We start from the raw sequence: 11,681 nt of genomic DNA, 5'->3' as shown, positions 1-11,681 counted from the left end.
GTAGCAGATCTGAACTTGAAATCCAATGGGAATGTCTCCTATGATTTCAGCAAACATATATGGAAGATATTCCCAATGTGTGGTTAGATGCTGTGTGGCAGAGTTTTTGCTTGCAAGAGATCTAGGTTTGATTTTTTGACACTATAATCTATAATATATATGGGCTTGGTTTGGACCGCTAAACTGAACCAACCCCAACTAAAATTAGCACTTTGATTTGGTCTAGACTTTGAAATGGTTTGAAATTCTTTTATATTTAGGTTTATAACTTAGGTTTGTTCTTTGAATTGTAGAAACCAAACCAAATTGCGTGTAATAATAAACTCTTAAAACTACATCTGATGTTCAATAGAATTCACTTTCGGGTCTTCAAATATTCATTCTAACCAAATTTAATGTTTACATAGCATATTAATTATGATGATTTAAAACTTTATGATAACTAAAAGATTTTTGTTATTTATTTATGCATAGATGTTGTTTGGGCTTTTTAAAGGGTTAAGCCAACAAAATGGTCCAAAACATATTAGAAACCTCACCAAACCATAATAAAAATGATTTAATCTGGTTTCTTTCCATATAAAATAGTTTGATTTGGTCTGATTTATTCTGGTTTGGTTTCCAAATCAAAATAGTTTTGTTTGGTCTGAAAAAATCTCAGACCATATTTTATCGGTTTGATTTCAGATCTTTTCCAAATTGCATTCAACTCGACCGTGAATACCCCTATTAGCCATAACTTTAGGCTATGTTTGGTTTGAAGGAGAAGGTAGGGAAAGGAAGGGAAAGATAGGGAATCCAATGCAAGGTTTGTAAAGGTTTCCCTTCATTTCTCTACATGTTCCTTCAAACCAAACATAGCCTTAACAATCTGAATTTAGCTGACTAATGTCAGGATGCAATCCAGCCAAGTTAGCCCAAAGGTTGGAGATTGTGTTATGATTCAAAAATATTAAACCCGACTTAATTTTGAGTTGAAGTTATATATACATACTCACATGTATGTATGTATGTATATTTTTTGAGGTTTAATCTTCAAGCTTCGGTTCATCAGTACATACGTATGAGTAAATGAGAAGAATTTGTATTTTGGTTCATTTTTGCTTCAAGTTTTATTTTATTTCATTCTGATGCATACAATCAAACATAAGGGTGCAAGTTAGGTGGACTGGATCAGGTTTCAATGCAACTCAAGCCCGCTCAAACTCTTCAACATGAGCCCAGCCTGCACTAAAATTTGATATATTAGGGTTGTGCCTGGACTCACCCAAATTGCACCTCTAATCAAACCAAGACAAAAGCTGAAACAAAGATACCAGAATTTACAGTCCCATACCTTTGCACTTTTTTCCTTTTTTTGGTAAATAGGTGATAAGCAGCTTTTCATTAAAAAAAAAAGCAATTAGGGGGGATACATGTCCTCATAAGAGATCGGCCAAAACGATCCAAACCAACGGGGGAAAAGTAATGGCTCCATGCCACTACCTCCTAAAGTCCTCCCAGCATTTGCAATGGCATGAGCTAGACGGTCTGCACTCCAGTTACAATGCTGGAAAGTTACATGAGTAAAACATCGAGAAAGGCTACCAATGTCCGACCACAATGCATGTAGGGGGGAGAACTTGTGTTCTCTTGGCGCTGCTATAATCTTTATTGCTTGAAGAGAATAAGACTGCAAAATGCACCTCTGAATGCCTTGATTAATTGGTTCCTCACATCTGAGTCTTATGGCTATTGTGTCTGCATCTAGGACTGAAGTACATCGGACTCTTAAACCCCTTACTCCAATGACCTCCCTGTCTGAATTCTTGGTGAGACAAGCTATGCCCGTTCAGCCCAAAGACTTGTCAAAACTTGCATTGCAATTTACCTTAAACATTAAGGATGGAGGGGGGGATCCAACGAATTACAATGGTGTTTTGGACGGTCTCAATGGGGGTTTCTTGTTCTTCAAGGGGGAAAAGTTCCAATCATATGTGAGTTGACTGTTTTACTACTTCCCCTGGGGTGATCTAAGATCCTCTGAAAATAAATTCATTTCTAGCCAACCAGATTTTCTAGCAGATAAATCCCAAAGAGTATTGCCCATTTCGGTTTCTCGTCCATTGGATATAATTGATTGTTGCACCAGTTTGCTATCCAAGCATCAATACTTGTACATGAGATTTCATCTACCTTCAGGGCTACGAAGGAAAGAAACCAAACTGCCCTTGCAAAGTCACACCTGAGGATGAGATGAATAATATCCTCTATGTCATGATCACAACGCAAGCATGAAGAAGTTGTTTCAATGTCTCTCTTTCTTAGAAGATCATTCACCCCTATAGCTTGGGAACACATTCGCCATAAGAAATTATGTATTTTCAACGAAATTTTTAATCTCCAAATCATTTTCCATACCTGGTGATCAACCTATCTATGGTGATGGATGGATCTCCGATGGCTTCCACTTTCTCTATTTATTTTCCATGCAACATGGTAGCCAGATTTTACACTGTATTCATCATTTTTGTTATAAAACCAAATGAGTTTGTCTTCATGGGGCTCCATGCTTAGAGGAATGGTCACAATATGTTTGGCTTCTGTATTAGTGAAAGTCCTTTCTATCAATTGCAAGTTCCAATGGCGGGGGTTCTCAAGTATTAGGTCCTTTACTTTCAAAATCTCACAGTTTGATAGGTGGGGGATTGGATTTTGAAATATGTAGATGAAGGAAGCCATGGATCCTCTGATATGTTTACCGAATTACCATCCCCAATTATCCAAACTAGACCTTTCTTCAATAGTTCAAAACCATATTTGGTGCTCTACTAGAGCCAAGAATCTTTGTTTCCCCCATGATTCTCGGGGAAGGAGTTTCTTGGGAAGTATATCATCCTTAACATCTGTACCCATAGAGTGTTCTGATTTTGAATGAGACACCATGCCAACTTTGCCAACAAAGCCCAGTTGAAAGATTTAAAAATCTTGGAAACTGAGCCCCCCAATATTCTTTGCCCCACACAAACTCTCCCACCTGATCCAATGAAGCTTTCTTTCATTTTCTTTCTGATCCCAAAAAAAATTGGAGAGTACATTGGAGAAGTTGTTGCGACTGCTTTGATTAGAGTTTCCTTCCCTACCTGTGATAACAACTTACCTTTCCAACTCTATACTTTGCTTCGGACCCTTTCTGATGTGGTACTGAAAACTTCCTTCTTGTTTGCACCCACAATGGTGGGAAGGCCCAAATACTTTGAATTCAGCTTCTTCTCATTTATTTTCATCACCCGACATATGATTCTTCTAAACTTTTGGGGAGTATTCCTACTAAAATAAATTTCAGATTTACTGAAATTTATGAGCTGCCCTGAGACTTTGCAAAAGGAGTCCATAATGGATTTAATATTTATGGCATTTTGATATCAGCTTTGAGGAACATAATGCAATCATCTGCATAAAACAAATGAGATAAAGGAGGTGCTCTTCTTCATATATGGATTCCTTTGAGAACTTCGTTCCAATTGTCTTCATGAATTGTCGCCGAGAGAACTTGCATGGTGAAAATGAAGAGGTAAGGGGAGATGGGGTCTCCTTGCCTAATGCCTCTAGAAGATTTTATCTTACCCCTTTGAGTGCCATTTATATTGAAAGAGAAGTTAACAATGGATAAACAACTATAAATGAGTTTTCTCTAGTATTGGTTGAAACCCATCTTCTCCATTATTGCCATGATGAAGGGCCACTCCAAGTGATCATAAGTTTTGCTAAGATCTATTTTAATCGCCATATATCATGTTCTCCCTTTTACTTTTTGCTTTAGGAAATGATATGCTACATGTGCCATGACAATATTGTCAGAGATCATTTGACCTTGCACAAAAGCACTCTGGTTATCATCAATTAACATTAGCATTACATTTTTCAGCCTATTTACAATGCACTTTGCAAAAATCCTATAAGTGACATTTGTAAGACTAATGGGCCAAAAATGACTCACCTCCTTAGGGTAATTGCACTTTAGGATCAGGGTGATGCTTGTGAAATTTACCGATTCAGAGATAGTGCTTATATGAAACCAGTTTTGGATCGACTCCACCACCTTCTTTCCTACAATGCTCCAATATTTTTGGAAAAAAAATTCCTAGGAAACCATCAGGGCCTAGGGATTTGAGTGCTCCCACTTCAAAAGTTGCTTTATGAATTTCCTCTTGTAAAAGTGGTTGACTCGGAGCATCTATTGTTTCTACATCTAAACAATTTAGGTGAACATTCATAATGCTATGTAAAATGTTATGAGGCCCTGAGGCGAATAAACTTTTGAAATAATTATAAATGACCTCCTCTGTCCTTTTCATTTTTCACTCAATGTCCCTATTCATTTTTTATGCAGTAAATTTGATTTGCCTGTCTTCGAAGGATCACTAATTGATGAAAAAATCTGGTATTCCCGTCTCCCTCTTTCAGCCAGGTATTTCTTGCTTTTTGTTTCCACAAGAGTTCTTCTCTATGCATCTCCACCTTTAATTCTCAGAGCAAATGTTCCTCTTCCATGGATTTGTCAGTGCTCTAATCAAGTGATTGAATTTCTCTCAGTTGTGTCTAAAGGTTTCTTATCTTTGTATGGATATGACCAAAAGAGCTTTTGTTCCACTATTTTAGATTCCGACAACAAACTCCCAACTTATAGCCCAAGGTTCTATCATCAGAGTCATTCTAAGATTGCTGGATGATTTCTTCACATTGTTGATGGGTGGTCCATGCCACTTCAAACCGGAAAGGTCTGAAACCACGCCATTGGAGGGAAGAGCACTAGAGAATTACAAGGTCATGATTTGACCCAATTGTAGCTTCATTAAACACTATAGCATCCGGGAAGTCTAGCTTCCATTCTGAATTTGCAAGGAATCTATCCAGTCTTTGTCAAATAAGGCCCACTCCTGAACAACGAATTGACCAAGTGAACCAATTTCCATGGCTTCCTAAATCCGTCAAATTGCAATCATTTAGCATTTAGCTGAAAGATAAAACTGAGCCCCTATTCTTCTAACATCCTCCTTGTTTCTCCTCTGGGTAAAGTATCTCATTGAAATCTCCCACCACCATCCAAGGGGAAGTTATAGATGACCCAATTTCTCTAATCTGATTCCAAACTTGGCCTCATTGACTTTTGATAGGAGATCCGTAAATAAAAGTGTAGCGCCATGATGATTTTATAGCATTTGCATTTACTTCAGTGTCGATAATATTTCCTGAGACTGGGAGGGCACAAACCATTACATCAGTTTTCCTAGCTACAACAAAACCATCGGCAATACCTTATGATTCCACTGCTATAAGCTGGTGAAAACCGTAAACCTCCAAAGGGCACTTTAGTCTTCAAGAATCTATTTTTGTTTCCATGAGGTAAATTAATTGTAGGGTGTGGGTCCATAAATGATCCCAAAGAGCTTGAATTGCAAGGTTTTCCCTAGTATTCCTCCATGGTCATCATTTGATTTTTCCTGGCATCCATCATCAAAGAGTTTTTCCTCATGTAGCAAGGTCTGCCTATTTTTGGAGCAATCTGCTTTCCTTTATCCTTTGCTCGATTGCCTGCCTGGCCATTTTGTACGTACTTGGGCCCCTTTTTCATTTGAATTGTTTACTTTTTGCCTTTTACTTTCCTTGTTATTTGGGCTAAGTTCCTCCAGGAAGGGTCTTTTTCTATTGGGCTTTTCTTCCATTTGGCTCGAGCCAGTGGAAAAGTAATTTTGGATTATAGGGGTAAAGACATTTATTGTTGGAAGAGTTTCTTGCATTCTCCATTCCATATTGGTGGGGCCTTTAAAGGAGAAATGGTGTAAAGTTGTTTGCAAAAGGAAAGATAAGTTCTCTATGCAAGAAATGATTTCCTGACCTAGCGGCTGATCTGATGAGAGGAGGGGGCACACCAACATGTTGCAGCTTTTGTCTCCATATAGGTGGTCATGTGCTTGTTGGGGAATATTCTGATGCACATACCTCTCCTTAATGGCTTTATGGTGATCCTGTGTATCATCATTTACCAACAACATATTTCCATGTATCTTGTACCCACCGCTCTCTGTTGGGGAGGGCGGGTTAGAGAGGAAGCTTCCCAGGGTTTTGGAGGATGACCCCTCTCCATCCCTATCTCTGGTGCCAGCTTGTTTGCCAGGCTATCTTTGGTCTTCTACCACAGTTCTGGTTTCTTGTGTTCTCTCCCACCTTTCTCTTTCTTGGACCATTGCTGCTCGATTTTCTTTCTTGTAGAAAAACTCAGCATGCATCCATGGCCCAAAACTCCCAAGGGAGTATCTTCTTTTCAAACCTCCTAAGTCTTCATCAAACTCCCCATGTTCCTCCACCGGGCTTTGATAGTGTTTCTTGCCATGCCCTAAATAGCCACATCGGTAACAGAAAGTAGGGAATTTTTCATACTAAAACTCTATCCAACGAGGTTCTCTATTTTTCCTATAGAGATAATATCCTGGCTTGACCGAGTATTTAATATCTAGCTATATTTGAACCCTCAAATGATCCTTCCATGGCTGGTCTTGCTTCTGTTTTTGGATTTTCAAAACTTTACCAGTAGTGGTGCCAAACTTTATTGCCATAGACTCTGCCAACTGGTCCAAAGGTAAGTCGTGGATTTGCATCCAGGCAGTGTAGTGTTGGAGCCGCACTTCATCTATTCCCAAACCATCTTCATATTTGCAAGTTAGTATTAGGTAGTTCATAAAAGAGGAAGGCCCTTTCTTTATAAATTCTTCTCTATTTCTTTCTAAAGGGAAAAAAAAAGGAAATGGTCACCTACCTGGTTACTAACCTCAAAACCTTTGATATGGCCCCAGGCTTGTAAGAGCATGCTCTTCACTCCAGAGTGATTTATTAACATTTGGGTAAACACTTTGCAAACGAGGGGATATCGACTACCCGATCTTCCGTCATTTCCCAGTTGGGGGTCTTCCACTTCTTCCACGATACTTCCATTCATTTCCATGTAGATGAGAATAGGAGGGGGGGGGGGAGTGGGAAGGGTGAGATTTTCCAGCTAGAGTTGAGGAAGGGAATCAATCTTACACTCAACCGCAGGGTGGCGGGTGAGAAGGAAGGTGGTGAGTGGGGAGGTTACAACCAGAGAAGAGAACCTAGATGGAGGGGAACTCTAGGTGCCCCCTAGTATTTATTGCCCAGCCGACAACCCCCATACCTTTGCACTAATACAAAGGAAATTGCACCACATATAGACTAAGCCTTGTAGAACACAAGGTACAATTGAAATAACAATTTACATGGGAAATACATCCATGTTTTGCGACACTTCTTTGGTTCTAGGCGTTTGGGTTAATGGGTAGTGAAGATGCAAGCCACATTCTAAAGAAGTGCCCTATAGTGAAACCAGTCCAGATGTAGGTTGAGGAATGAGGAGAAAATTTGCTACCCATTATGGCATTTATAAAAAAATAGATGCTCTAAATTCTTCCAAAATAAAAATAAATATGATGGTTCAGCAGGTATTGTTTAGAGGGCAAGAAACAAGGGGACACTATTAAAATAAAATTTTGATGCATTCCCATTCTCAAAATGGGGAATGTACTTGCGGATGTATTGCTCGACATTACAGGAGTGATATTCTACTCAAGTTTCAAAGTTTTGATACAATACACCCCATATACGATATTATATCATTTGCTTTCTGAAACCTCAAATAAGAGGTGCTTCAGAATTTTGGCACTTTCAAGCGATAGGCAAAATTAAAACTGACCCCTAAAATACTTTTGAAAAAAAAAAAAAGCTAAAAATGAAGAAGTTACAAAGCATCAAAAGACCCAGTATGCATGTTCATGCATATTGGGCACATCAATACTTTAAATCATGATTCTACATGCTTGAGTAGGTAACCTTGGTATTTGTATATCCTCCATCAAATGGTGTAATGTTAAACATCACTTAAAGCACAGAAAGCAAGGTGCCAACCAATTGGTTGGTAAGGTCTCCTACTACAGGCAAAGTTTGGTTGAACGTGATGGTTGTTCAACTAATCCGAATTCTCCTACTGGTTATAGCAGAGACTTGGGATCGAATCCCACCTACACCTGGGAGGGGGAGGGTTATGGGTTACCCCTGTTGTATAGCCCTTCAAAATATATCTATATCTATACTACTTATAAAAGTGCGAATGAGGAGGTATTGGCTTGTAGAATTTTTCTTCACTAAAATACCCCTCATCTTGAATTTACTTCATTTCCATTGAAAGGGCAAAAAATGTAATTAAAAGAATACCATTAAGTATATTTGATTACCTCTCATTAAGTCTCACATTTAATTCATTAAATAAATCGCATTCTCTCTCATTGAATCCAACATTTAGACTTTTGTTTATCATCATTAAATTCCACTAATAAATCCATACACAATAATTATTAATATAATGAAATTTTATATTTTAAAATAAATATAGAAATGAAATCATATTTTTCATCTAAGTGGTAGGTAAGTAGTTCAACCATTTGTGTCAAATGGATAACTTCATGATGTCATAAATAAATAATACAAATTTAGAAATAAAAAATACTTTTGTTTATCATCATTAAATCCCACTAATAAACCCACACACAATAATTATTAATAGAATGAAGTTTTATATTTTTAAAATAAACTTAGAAATAAAATCATATTTTCCATCTAGGTCATGGGTAAGTACTTCAACCATTTGGGTCAAATGGATAATTTCATAATGTCATAAATAAATAATACAAACTTAGAAATATAAGAAATGCAAAAAATATAGCAAAAAAAGAAATTTTGAAAAAATTTGGACACGTTTCTATTATTATATATTAGTCATATTAAAATATAACTATGATAAAACAGACATAATTTTATTAATAATGGACATCAAATATACAACATGAAACTGATGGGAAATTAAATAATCTTCTTATATAGGGGTAGATTAGTGGTTCAACCTTTCAAGTCAAATAGGTTAAGCCATAATTTATAATTAAAAATAAATTTTTTAAATAGATTAGTACAAAAAAATATGAAACAATTTGGACACATCTATAATATTACATACTAATAATATAAACAAAGATAAGTATGATAAATAATAATTATTTTATCAATGATATAAATGAAATGCAAAATTTAAAACCAATTTGAAAATGAAACTATTTCCATATCTAGATGGTAGGTAAGTCAATGGATTAACATTCCGGGTCAAATGGGTCAATCTATGATGTCATAACTAAGTAACAAATATTATATATATATATATATATATATATATAAACTCAAAGAAAAATGTAAGCTTTGTATAAAGCATTTAGATACGATTTTATTGTTATATATTCACCATATTAAACAAAAATAAATGTAAAAATAAGAATTACTTTTATTGATGATGAAAATGGAAAACATGATTTAAAATCAACCAAAAATGCAAAATGGTTTTTCCATCGAAGTGATGGGTTAGTGGTTAAACTATCCATCTCAAATGGATGTTATTATTAAATAATAAAATACATAAAATTCTAGAAAACATAGAAAATTGTTGGTAAATTTTGGGTACATTCTATAATATTATATATTCATCATATAAAAAAGTGTGATTAATGAGGATTATTTTCATTAATGATAGAAATGAGATATTAAGATAAAAAATAAAGAGCATTAATGTCTAACACATGACCCGACTAACCATGTCAAATGGTTCAATAATTTAATTAGGTAGGTCATCGTAGGCAAGTGGTTTGGTAGGGATGCAAACAGATTGGATCAGATTTAAATTAGGGTATATTCAAATCTAATTTGATTGAAAGATTCGACCGGATCTCATAAATGTAGATTCAAATCTGAATTCGATCAAGATGTCAGATATTCAAACACGAGAGGATCCGATTTAACTTTTTAAAAAAGTAATAAATTATTAAAAGAAAAAAATATAACAGTTGAAATAAAAAAGGCAAAAAATATAAGTATTTTTTCAACTATTTCCATCATATAAAAAGTTTACAAAAATGCAATATAAATAAATTATTCATAAATAAATAATAAATAATATATGTATTATATATAAATAATTGATTTGACCATAATATTGAAAACCAAAATTCAAACAATATATTGGAATTGCATTTCCTCTTGGTAAATAAGTAATTTTTATTATCTCATAAATTAAATAATAAAACATAAAAATATAGAAAATTTTATAAATTTTATAGAGAAATTTGAACATGCATTAATATTATATATCCTTCATATTAAACAAAAATATGTTTGAAAAATGAGAATTATGGTTAGTAAAGATAGAAATGGCTAAAATACAAATAAAAAAATGAATTAATGTCTTAATCATAGTCCATTTTCTTGGTTAAATAGGTTAATGGTTCAACCAATAAGGTCCTTTGTTTATTGATTATTATCATTATCATCATCATCATTTGATATTATCACATGAAAAATGAAGAATTACTTTTATTGGTGATGAAAATGTAATACATGATTTAAAATCAACCGAAAAAGAAAAAAATGGTTCTTCCATCCAACCGGTGGGTTAGTATTTAAACTATCAATGTCAAATGGATCAACACTTAATATTATTATTAAATAGTAAAATACAGAAAATTCTAGAAAATGTAGATAATTTTGGGTACATTCTATAATATTATATATTCATCATATAAAAAAGTGTGATTAATGACAATTATTTTCATTAATGATAGGATAAAAAATAAAAGGGCATTAATGTCTAACACATGACCCCACTAACAATGTCAAATGGTTCAACGGTTTATTTAGCTAGGGATGCGAACAGATTGGATTGGATTTGAATCAGGGTATATTTGAATTTGATTCAATCTGAAGATATGATCAGATCTCAAAAATATTGATTCAAATCTGAATATGATCAAGGTGTTGGATATCCGAATCTGACACAATCTAATTTAATTTAAAAAATAATAAATTAGTACAAGGAAAAGAAAATAAAATAGTTGAAATAAAAAAAACAAAAAAATATAAGTATTTTTTCAACTATTTTCATCATATAAGAAGTTTACAGAAATGCAATATAAATAACATATATATTATATGTAAATGATATATATAAATAATTAATTTGACCATAATATTAAAAACCAATATTCAAACAATATATTGGAATTACATTTCCTCTTGGTAAATAAATAATTTTTATTATCTCATAAATTAAATAATAAAATATAAAAATATAGAAAATTTTATAGAGAATTTCAAACATGCATTAATATTATATATTCTTCATATTAAACAAAAGTATGTTTGAAAAATAAGAATTATTTTTAGTAAAGATAGAAATGGCTACAATACAAAGAAAATAAATGAATTAATGTCTTAATCATAGTCCATTTTCCTGGTTAAATAGGTCAAGGGTTCGACCAGTAAGGTCATTTGGTTGTTGATTATCTTCATCATCATCATTTGATATTTCCACATGCAACGCGGTTGTACTTTTATTAGTTACCTATAAAAGTGTGAATAAGGTATTGGCTTCTAGAAATTTTCTTTACTAAAATACCCATTCTCTTGAATTTGGTTCACCTCCATTGTAAGGGCAGAAAATATAATTAAAACAATACTATTAAATACATTCAATTACCTCTCATTAAGTCTCACATTTAAGTCATTAAATAAATCACATCCTTTCTCATTGAATC

This window comes from Nelumbo lutea, chromosome 8 (genome assembly GCF_056320005.1).
Source record: "Nelumbo lutea isolate HS-2025 chromosome 8, American lotus-T2T, whole genome shotgun sequence".
NCBI lineage: Eukaryota > Viridiplantae > Streptophyta > Magnoliopsida > Proteales > Nelumbonaceae > Nelumbo > Nelumbo lutea.
This window is presented reverse-complemented; position numbering follows the sequence as displayed.